Source organism: Myotis brandtii, unplaced genomic scaffold, assembly GCF_000412655.1.
Source record: "Myotis brandtii unplaced genomic scaffold, ASM41265v1 scaffold227, whole genome shotgun sequence".
NCBI classification, from domain to species: Eukaryota; Metazoa; Chordata; class Mammalia; order Chiroptera; family Vespertilionidae; genus Myotis; species Myotis brandtii.
In genome coordinates this window covers 85,386-95,407 of record NW_005358520.1, presented here as the reverse complement: position 1 = coordinate 95,407, position 10,022 = coordinate 85,386, and the positions used below count along the sequence as shown (strand labels likewise).

General features: G+C 51.9%; 1 protein-coding gene across 6 annotated transcripts in view; it reads right to left on the bottom strand.

The window, feature by feature from the left end:
• The window catches only part of GULP1 (GULP, engulfment adaptor PTB domain containing 1), a 101,938-nt gene that overhangs the window by 63,633 nt on the left and 28,283 nt on the right, over positions 1-10,022 (bottom strand). The window contains exon 1 of one of the 6 annotated variants that reach the window (XM_014539728.1): positions 4,254-4,369. The exons of the other annotated variants lie outside the window; for them this stretch is intronic. The gene's annotated coding sequence lies outside the window, so the exon portion shown is untranslated. Of the gene's footprint in view, positions 1-4,253; positions 4,370-10,022 lie in introns of those variants that run through there. 6 annotated transcript variants of the gene reach the window in all.

Genomic DNA, 10,022 nt, shown 5'->3' with positions numbered 1-10,022 from the left:
CCCCCCCCCCCCCACACACACACACACACTTTTGCTTTGTTCTAGCGCAATCCCACTTCCCGGGAATTACCACTCGCATTATCCTCACCGCATCTCTTCAATATCAGCAGGGTGTAGATATATCTCTTTGAACTTTCGCCACAAAGTTCTTGAAATCGTGGTTACTCTTTCCACCGCATTCTGATCTCTGTTTCCGAAGGAGAGCTGAGCAGTCAGACTGATGGGTGGGCACTGAGGGTGAGAGGAGGGGAACTCGGGGACGACCACTGCCTCCTTCCTGACTGAGCCCAGTGGCCTCTATGGAGAAGGAGACACGAGGGGAATCAGTGTGAAAGGTGGGCCTCAGGGCTTCTCTTTAGACGGGAGGGCCCTGAGACACGACAGGAGAGACATGAGTGACTGGCTGCAGAGAGGGGTCCGGCCTGGCAGGCGGAATAGGAGTAGCGAGATGATTTGCGAAGTAAACACTTCCTAGGTGCTGGGTCAGCTAGAAGGTGGGTGTCAGCAGAAGAGTGGTCACGGAGCCCAGGGCATGCCAAAGCTCACCAATCAGTCAGAATAAGAAGATCAAGCTCCGAGATGGTTAAGTCCAATGAAAACCAAGGAAGTGTGCAGTTCTGGTACCAATGGTATCAGTTTCAAAACATGGAACCCTGGCTGGTGTGGCTCAATGGTTGGAGCATCATCCTGTGCACTAAAGGGTCAAGGGTTCAATTCCGGGTTGGGGCACATACCCAGGTTTTGAATTTGGTCCCAGGTCGTGGTGTGTGTGTGAGGCAACCAATCAATGTTTCTCTCTCACATTGATTTTTTTTTCTCTCTCTCCCTCTTCTTTCCTCTCTGTCTATAATCAATGAAAAACATATCCTGGGGTGAGGATGATAAAAAAAAATGATGGAGAATATCGGTGGCATTTGCATCGCAGCTTCAGGGTGAAGGGGCTAGCACAGCTTGCCTGGTGTTGGGTCATGAAAGAATATGTGAAGACGAAGAGACAAGAAGTAGAGAAACTCAAGGAATTTTTCTACAAATGAAAACAAGAAATAAGACAGGACTGAAGGGCGACACAAGCGGAGGGAACAGACATTCTGCTGGGTCCTGTTGCACCTGCATCTACGCAGATGGAACATTACTTAACAGGAGAAAATGGACAACACAGAGAAGAGAGGATGAATGCAGGAACAAACCCCTTGAACAGGCATAAAGAGGTACGTACGGTCACTGCGCCAGAGAAGCGGCTGTCCTTGGATAAGAGGAGGGGGAGTTCACGCTAACAGAGGGGAGGCTGAGTCACTGGAACCTTTAAAAATGGGCAGCAGATTCAGTGATAAAATATGAAATTTCTCTGCCAACTGCACGTATTTTATCAGGTGAGTAAGAAGCAGGCCATTAGCTCCGAGAGAGGAGAATGAAGGGGTGCAAGGATCAGAGAGAAGATGAGAGGTGAGCGAGGGGGCGGAGAGGAGGGGCAGGAGCAGTGATCAGGAGAGCAAAGGGGAGAAGCAGGGCAGCTGAACTCTCCTCTCTGTCTATAATCAATGAAAAACATATCCTGGGGTGAGGATGATAAAAAAAAATGATGGAGAATATCGGTGGCATTTGCATCGCAGCTTCAGGGTGAAGGGGCTAGCACAGCTTGCCTGGTGTTGGGTCATGAAAGAATATGTGAAGACGAAGAGACAAGAAGTAGAGAAACTCAAGGAATTTTTCTACAAATGAAAACAAGAAATAAGACAGGACTGAAGGGCGACACAAGCGGAGGGAACAGACATTCTGCTGGGTCCTGTTGCACCTGCATCTACGCAGATGGAACATTACTTAACAGGAGAAAATGGACAACACAGAGAAGAGAGGATGAATGCAGGAACAAACCCCTTGAACAGGCATAAAGAGGTACGTACGGTCACTGCGCCAGAGAAGCGGCTGTCCTTGGATAAGAGGAGGGGGAGTTCACGCTAACAGAGGGGAGGCTGAGTCACTGGAACCTTTAAAAATGGGCAGCAGATTCAGTGATAAAATATGAAATTTCTCTGCCAACTGCACGTATTTTATCAGGTGAGTAAGAAGCAGGCCTTTAGCTCCGAGAGAGGAGAATGAAGGGATGCAAGGATCAGAGAGAAGATGAGAGGAGGTGAGCGAGGGGGCCGGAGAGGAGGGGCAGGAGCAGTGATCAGGAGAGCAAAGGGGAGAAGCAGGGCAGCTGAACTCCTGGGAATTTAAGTGCCCTGGTGAGGACGGCAACCTAAACATGAGACTAATCACCAGCAACGTATGAATTCGTGTGTGCCTCTGTGTGTGCCTGTGTGTGCCTGTGTGTGCCTATGTGTGTGTGTGCCTGTGTGTGTGTGCGTGTGTGCCCGTGTGTGCGCCTGTGTGTGCCTGTGTGTGTGCACGTGTGTGCCTGTGTGTGCGTGTGTGCCTGTGTGTGCCTGTGTGTGTGCCTGTGTGTGCGTGTGTGTGCCTGTGTGTGCGCGTGTGTGCCTGTGTGCCTGTGTGTGCGTGTGTGTGTGTGTGTGTGTGTGTGTGTGTTCCAGCCACTTTACCCCCGTCAGGGTGGGACTGTGCATAGTCATCAGGAGCTGGGACTTTTCCCGCAGGTAAGACAGAGAGAAAAAGGGATGGAAGTGTCCTCACCAACTACCTTCCATGAATGGAAATGAGGCTTTCCTTCGACAGGGGTGCGGCCTCAGAAACCACATCAAACAACTGCTCCTCTTCCTGGCATATCCCTCCATAGAATCAACAGGGACGTGCCCTTCTCATTTACTTTTTAGAATTCTTTCTAAATTAGCCGTGTGATAGCTTGTCCACAATTCAACTGCCAAGGAGAAAGGTGCACGCCTGTACACGCCCACACTTCATGCTCTCACGTCTACACATCATGCTTTCACGCCTGTACAGCCCACACTTCATGCTCTCACATCTGTGCACGCCCACACTTCATGCTTTCACGCCTGTACACCCCCACACCATCATGCTTTCACACCAACACGTTTACACTGAAGAAGGCTCTTGAAGGTCTTCCAACAGTGACGAGGCAGAAGAAAAGCATCTTTACGCTGAGTGAGGATTTCAACTGCTGGGGACCAATGAGTCAAACAACGGTCAGCTTCACACACTACGACTACGAACGCTACGCCGGGACCTCCCCATCCTTCTCACCAGCAAGTCCTCTCGCCTTGTTTCTGCTCGACATTTTTGACCCTCGTGGACCAGGAGTGAGTACATCCGGGCTGGGAGCCGGGGTCCCGTGGCAGCTGCAGCCACAGAGCAGAGAGGGAGGAAAGCCAAGGTCACCCTGGCCTGTGGTCTCCCACGGGGAGCACCCGCATGCGTCTAATCAGGGAGATCTCTTCCTACCGGAAAGGCTGGACCTAACCTATCTCTTCATATTCCTGGCCTCTGACAGAGAAAAATTATGAGCTGTCCTAATTTAGCCCACCGGCGTGAGCGTGGCTCAGTGTGGAGCGTCGGCCTATGAACCAGGAGGTCACGGTTCAATTCCTGGTCAGGGCACATGCCTGGAGGCATGCAGGGGGCAGCCGATCAATGATTCTCATCACTGATGTTTCTCTCTCTCTCTCTCTCTCTCTTCCTCTCTCTCCTTTTCTCTCTGAAATCAATAAAAAATATTTGTAAGAAATGATAGTGAGCCAGAGAGTAAGAGGAGACGAGAATCCCGCCGTTAATAGCCGTGAGCGGACCGGCAATGAAGTGCCCCGAGCCGCGCATGTCGGAGCTTTGAATCTACTTCTCTCGGAAGCACAGATGCCCCACATCCTGCTGATGGCGGACTCTCAGGGCTGCTGCCTGCAGCCAACCCATCCAAAGTAGCACAGCCCTCGCCGTGTGGCTCAGTGGAGAGACAGAGCGTCGGCCTGCGGACCAAAGGGTCCCGGGTTCGATTCCAGTCAAGGGCACGTACCCTTGCAGGCTCCTCCCCGGCCTGGGCCCTGGTCTGGGCACGTGCAAGAGGCAACCAATCAATGTGTCTCTCTCACATCGATGTTTCTCTCTGTCTTTCCCTCTCTCTTCCAATCTCCCTAAAAATCAATGGAAAAACATCCTCGGGTGAGGATTCACAACAGCAGCAACAACAAAAAACCCCACACAAAACAAAACAAACTAAACCAAACAAACCAAAACAGTAGTAAATGTTTCTTCCCTACAGACTGAGCCCCTACCCTACCCCTGCCTCTCCTTTTCCAACCCCCTTAGCTGCAGCCAATCCCAATTCTTTCAGAACAACTTACATCTTTCTTTCCCCAAACATCATGTATGAAAGGTCCCGCCAAGCCCAGGACAGGGGCTCAGGCCTCCCCCATCCAGCCTGGTGGCGGTGGCTGAGCTGAGCGGCCTGCCCCGGCCCGGTCCTCTGCGGCCTCGCGTCTGGCTCAATAAACCCTTCCTGTCCGGAAAGCCGGGGCCATGGGTGTTTTTGTTTGATCCAACGAGTGGAGTCATTTCCTTTCTCCCTCGGCCTGAATGCCCAGTGGAGAGTGACAGAGGCTGTAATTAGGCTGCTGTTTTCCTTCCAGCCTGGTTCAGAGAAAGACAACTGCAGGGCGGGACCTTTCCTCCCGCTGGTCCTACAACTTAGACCCTCCCCTGGCCTTTCCTCCCCTGCCCTCTCCTCCCCTGACCTTTCCTCCCTGACCTCTCCTCCCTGACCTCTCCTCCCCTGACCTCTCCTCCCCTGACCTCTCCTCCCCTGACCTCTCCTCCCCTGACCTCTCCTCCCCTGACCTCTCCTCCCCTGACCTCTCCTCCCCTGACCTCTCCTCCCCTGACCTCTCCTCCCCTGACCTCTCCTCCCCTGACCTCTCCTCCCCTGACCTCTCCTCCCCTGACCTCTCCTCCCCTGACCTCTCCTCCCCTGACCTCTCCTCCCCTGACCTCTCCTCCCCTGACCTCTCCTCCCCTGACCTCTCCTCCCCTGACCTCTCCTCCCCTGACCTCTCCTCCCCTGACCTCTCCTCCCCTGACCTCTCCTCCCCTGACCTCTCCTCCCCTGACCTCTCCTCCCCTGACCTCTCCTCCCCTGACCTCTCCTCCCCTGACCTCTCCTCCCCTGACCTCTCCTCCCCTGACCTCTCCTCCCCTGACCTCTCCTCCCCTGACCTCTCCTCCCCTGACCTCTCCTCCCCTGACCTCTCCTCCCCTGACCTCTCCTCCCCTGACCTCTCCTCCCCTGACCTCTCCTCCCCTGACCTCTCCTCCCCTGACCTCTCCTCCCCTGACCTCTCCTCCCCTGACCTCTCCTCCCCTGACCTCTCCTCCCCTGACCTCTCCTCCCCTGACCTCTCCTCCCCTGACCTCTCCTCCCCTGACCTCTCCTCCCCTGACCTCTCCTCCCCTGACCTCTCCTCCCCTGACCTCTCCTCCCCTGACCTCTCCTCCCCTGACCTCTCCTCCCCTGACCTCTCCTCCCCTGACCTCTCCTCCCCTGACCTCTCCTCCCCTGACCTTCTCCTCCCTGACCTCTCCTCCCCTGACCTCTCCTCCCCTGACCTCTCCTCCCTGGCCTGGCACCAGTCATGGGTGACCCCCTCAGAGGAGGACGGGGGCAGAGCACAGCCTCACAGGATCCCACAGAAGCCCTTGCAGGATCACTCCCTCAGCATTCAGCCCAAGAGATGACACCTTGGGCTCAGCTGTGTTTCAGCTCCAGGCCCAGAAGAGCAGAAGGTCAAGCGGGGTGGCCCCGTGGCCGACATCAGCACCAGACAGATGACGAATGACACCTGCCCGGTGCCCACCCATCAGTAGAGCCCGGGACCCTGAGGGGCAGGCGGGACGGCTGGTGAATGGTCTACGGAGATCGTCCCTGGGCCCCAGATAAAAGCTCCCGAGACAGAGGACTCGGCGCGCCTCCTCACTCAGTGCTCCTCCTCGGAGCAGCCTGGGCCTGTCCCCTGTCCCCCCCAGGTGCACGCCTTTGCCTTTCTTTCTTCTACATCCCAAAGGCCCTTCTTTGACCTCCAAATCTTGTTTCCTGAGCCCACGCAGCCCAGCTGGCTCACCGTTTTTACCTCTGTGACTTTTAAATAAACGTTTGCTTGTATCTGAGTCTTGGCTCCGAATTCTTTCTTAGCCAGAATTCAAGTACTGAGGCCGCTGAACTGAGGTCCAATCTTGGTAGCACTCTGGTGCCACTTCACTGGCTAACAGGTCCCAATTTCTATAAAAGCACAGATCTTAACGATATAAAAACATTTTTGTAAATATTTCCTAGAGGGGTTAAAAATAGCAAAAACATCTAGAATAATAATTTTTAGGAAGAAATAATTTTATAGTGCAATAATAACATAAGCACTTATATTTATATAAAATAATTTTTAGGAAGAAATAATTTTATAGTGCAATAACATAAGCACTTATATTTATATAGTAAGCATTTACATTTCTAAATATATCAATACTAGAGGCCTGGTGCATGAATTCGTGCACGGGTGGGGTCCCTCGGCCTGGCTGGTGATCGGAGTCGATCGGGGACGGCTCTCCCAGTCCCGATGGGGGCCGATGGGGGCCAGCCGGCTGGGGAGGGATCGCAGGAGGTTGGCCGGCTGGCCAGGGAGGGACCACAGGAGGGCTCCAGAGCGTGTTCAGCCCTCTCGCCCAGACCCAATCCGCCAGACCCCAGCAGCAAGCTAACCTACCGGTCGGAGTGTCTGCCCCTTGGTGGTCAGTGTGTGTCACAGTGACTGGTTGAGTGGTCGACAAAACGGTCAGCCGATCAGTCGGACACTTAGCATATTACGCTTTTATTATGTAGGATTCTGGAATTGCTCTCACATTAGTGTCTTGTGTATGTGTACTCGCACACAGACTTCATTAAAAGAATTGTCAATATTTTTTAATTGTCCCATAAACAAATATTTGTTTTGATAAATAAATGGAAGACAGAAGTGAGAAATTTATCTTGAAAACGAAAGCAAGCTATTAATAAAACATTAACATCCTATCTGTAAGGACAAAAATGATACAAAAAGGAACTGTGGATTACTTCAGGTTAGTGATTCTCATGTGGGGGGCGGGGGCAGAGCAGGGCACCTAGCATTGGTTGTTTTAAAAAACATGTAAACAGTGTATTTGTTACGTTCATAATAGAAAATACAAGACGTTCTATCAAATCTTGGTTGGCAAGAACTGTTAATGATCTAAAAGGATATACGGACAATAAAGTGAGAAATACTTTCAAGTAACGTGGGTTTGAGAAGTTTACAAATGTCTTGGGGGGAAAACAGTCTCCTGACAACCTTTGGCATTTTTAAGATCTAACGAGGAGACTCGCATAATCTCCTTACTGGGCATGTTCACACCAAGGAACTGCTGCAGGCCCAGCCCTGCCAGGCCCGTGACCCCGGGCACATGCCCCCTGGCTCCGCTCCGGGAGTTCCCAGCTGCTGGTCTGGTGCTTGCTGTCCTTTCATCATCCTTAACCAGAGGGGAGTCAGGAAAACATAAGCCTCGGCTTTAGGGACACCGGACAGGGAGAAACGAGTGTGTCTGGGAACCACACATGGTCGGCCCCAGCCTTCCTTCACTAGGAAGCTAAGCGGGTATCAGAGAACTCGAAACACTGTTCATGCTCCAAGTGTATACACACGCCCAAGTAACGCGAAGACAGTCACCTAACTCTACACATCTCTATCTTCAAGTTTCTAAAATCTTACTCCATCCATTAGAGAAATATTGTATTTTAAATGTTTTTTAATACATTTTATTGATTTTTTTTTTGAGAGGAGGAAGGGAGAGGGATAGAAAGTTAGAAACATCAATGAGAGAGAAACATCGATCAGCTGCCTCCTGCACACCCCCTACTGATGTGCCCGCCGCAACCAAGATACATGCCCTTGACCGGAATCGAACCCGGGACCCTGGGACCCTTCAGTCCGCAGCCCGACGCTCTATCCACTGAGCCAAACCGGTTAGGGCTTAAATATGTTTTTATGGATTTTTTAGAGAGAGAGGAAGGGAGAGAGAGATAGAAACATCAATGATGAGAGAGAATCACCGATGGGCTGCCTCCTGCATGCCCCACTGGGGGCTGAGCCGAGCCTGCAACCCAGCCACGTGCCCTGACCTGGAATCAAGCCTTGACCTCCTGGTTCCCAGGCCGATGTTCAACCACGGAGCCACACTGGCCTGGCAGAAGTATTGTATTTTAAACATAATATTTACTGTCATAAACTGAGGCCCATCTGCCTTTGCTCTACACGAACACCTTAATGTGTGTGTGTTTTGACAGATACATTTCTACACGCACAGAAACCTAGCACTTCAGTGAATGTGGACTGTGCTGATGCATCTGGAAACGGACTCCTCTCCCCCAGCACATCTCAGCAGGCAGAGCGGAGAAGCGTGAACGCAGGAGACAGAGGGTGCCTACGCCCCAGCGACCTTCTCCACAAAGTGCACAGCAAACCCTTTATAAACGCTGTTTTCAAGTTAGTGCTGGGAATAATAAGGACAGGAAGCCTGGGTTAACATGCACTTTTTTAAATTCTGGGAATATTGGCAAAGTGTAAACACACTTAGTGCTGGACCCCGTCCACTCAATTCACCTTTCAGAGCCAGAGCATCAGTGTCTAATGATGAAAACACGGTACCTGCACCGTCACCAGGAAGGCCTGCCTTGGTGGAGATGGAACGAAAACTTTCTTTGAAAGAGAAACGAATCCGGGGTTTCCCAGCGCTTTTTGTGTTCCTGTTGTTCTATTAACATTCTGTTCTCATAACACAAACCGTGTGTGACCATGAGCAGCGGGCTCGTTCCTTTCCCATCACAGGAGCGCGCTCCCTCCGCAGGCACAGGGCGCCGCGGGGGGTCTGACCGCCTGGCCAGCGCTGGCCAGTCAAGGGAAGCCGAGCTGTGACTTCCCTCTGAAATGCATCGTGGGTTTGAGATCACAAATTTTAGCAAATGCCAGTAGAGAGCGAAGAATCAAGCCTTGACCTCCTGGTTCCCAGGCCGATGTTCAACCACTGAGCCACACTGGCCCGGCAGAAGTAGTCTAATTTAAACATAATATCTACTATCATAAACTGAGGCCCATCTGCCTTTGCTCTACACGAACACTTTAATGTGTGTGTGTTTTGACAGATACATTTCTAAATGCACAGAATGTGGATGTGGATTGCACTGATGCATCTGGAAACAGACTCCTCTCCCCAGTACATCTCAGCAGACAGAGTGGAGAAGCGTGAACACAGGAGACAGAGGGTGCCTATGCCCCAGCGACCTTCTCCACAAAGTGCACAGCAAAGCCTTTATAAACGCTGTTTTCAAGTTAGTGCTGGGAATAATAAGGACAAGAAGCCTGGGTTAACATGCACTTTTTTTAAATTCTGGGAATATTGGCAAAGTGTAAACACACTTAGTGCTGGACCCCGTCCACTCAATTCACCTTTCAGAGCCAGAGCACCAGTGTCTAATGATGAAAACACCGTACCTGCACCGTCACCGGGAGGCCTGCATTGGTAGAGATGGAACGAAAACTTTCTTTGAAAGAGAAACGAATCCGGGGTTTCCCAGCGCTTTTTGTGTTCCTGTTGTTCTATTAACATTCTGTTCTCATAACACAAACCGTGTGTGACCATGAGCAGCGGGCTCGTTCCTTTCCCATCACAGGAGCGCGCTCTCTCCGCAGGCACAGGGCCCGCGGGGGGTCTGACCGCCTGGCCGGCGCTGGCCAGTCAAGGGAAGCCAAGCTGTGACTTCCCTCTGAAATGCCTCGTGGTTCTGAGATCACAAATTTTAGCAAATGCCAGTAGAGAGCTGGCTCTTCAAACATTTCAAATTGAGAAATCACCCATCAAAATACAAAGTGGCCCTGGCTGGTTTGGCTCCGTGGATAGAGCGTCAGCCTGCAGACTGAAGGGTCCCGGGTTCGATTCCATGTACAAGGGCCCATGCCCGGGTGGTAGGCTCAACCCCCAGTAGGGGGCGTGCAGGAGGCAGCCGATCCATGATTCTCTCTCATCATTGATGTTTCTATCTCTCTCTCCCTCTCCCTTCC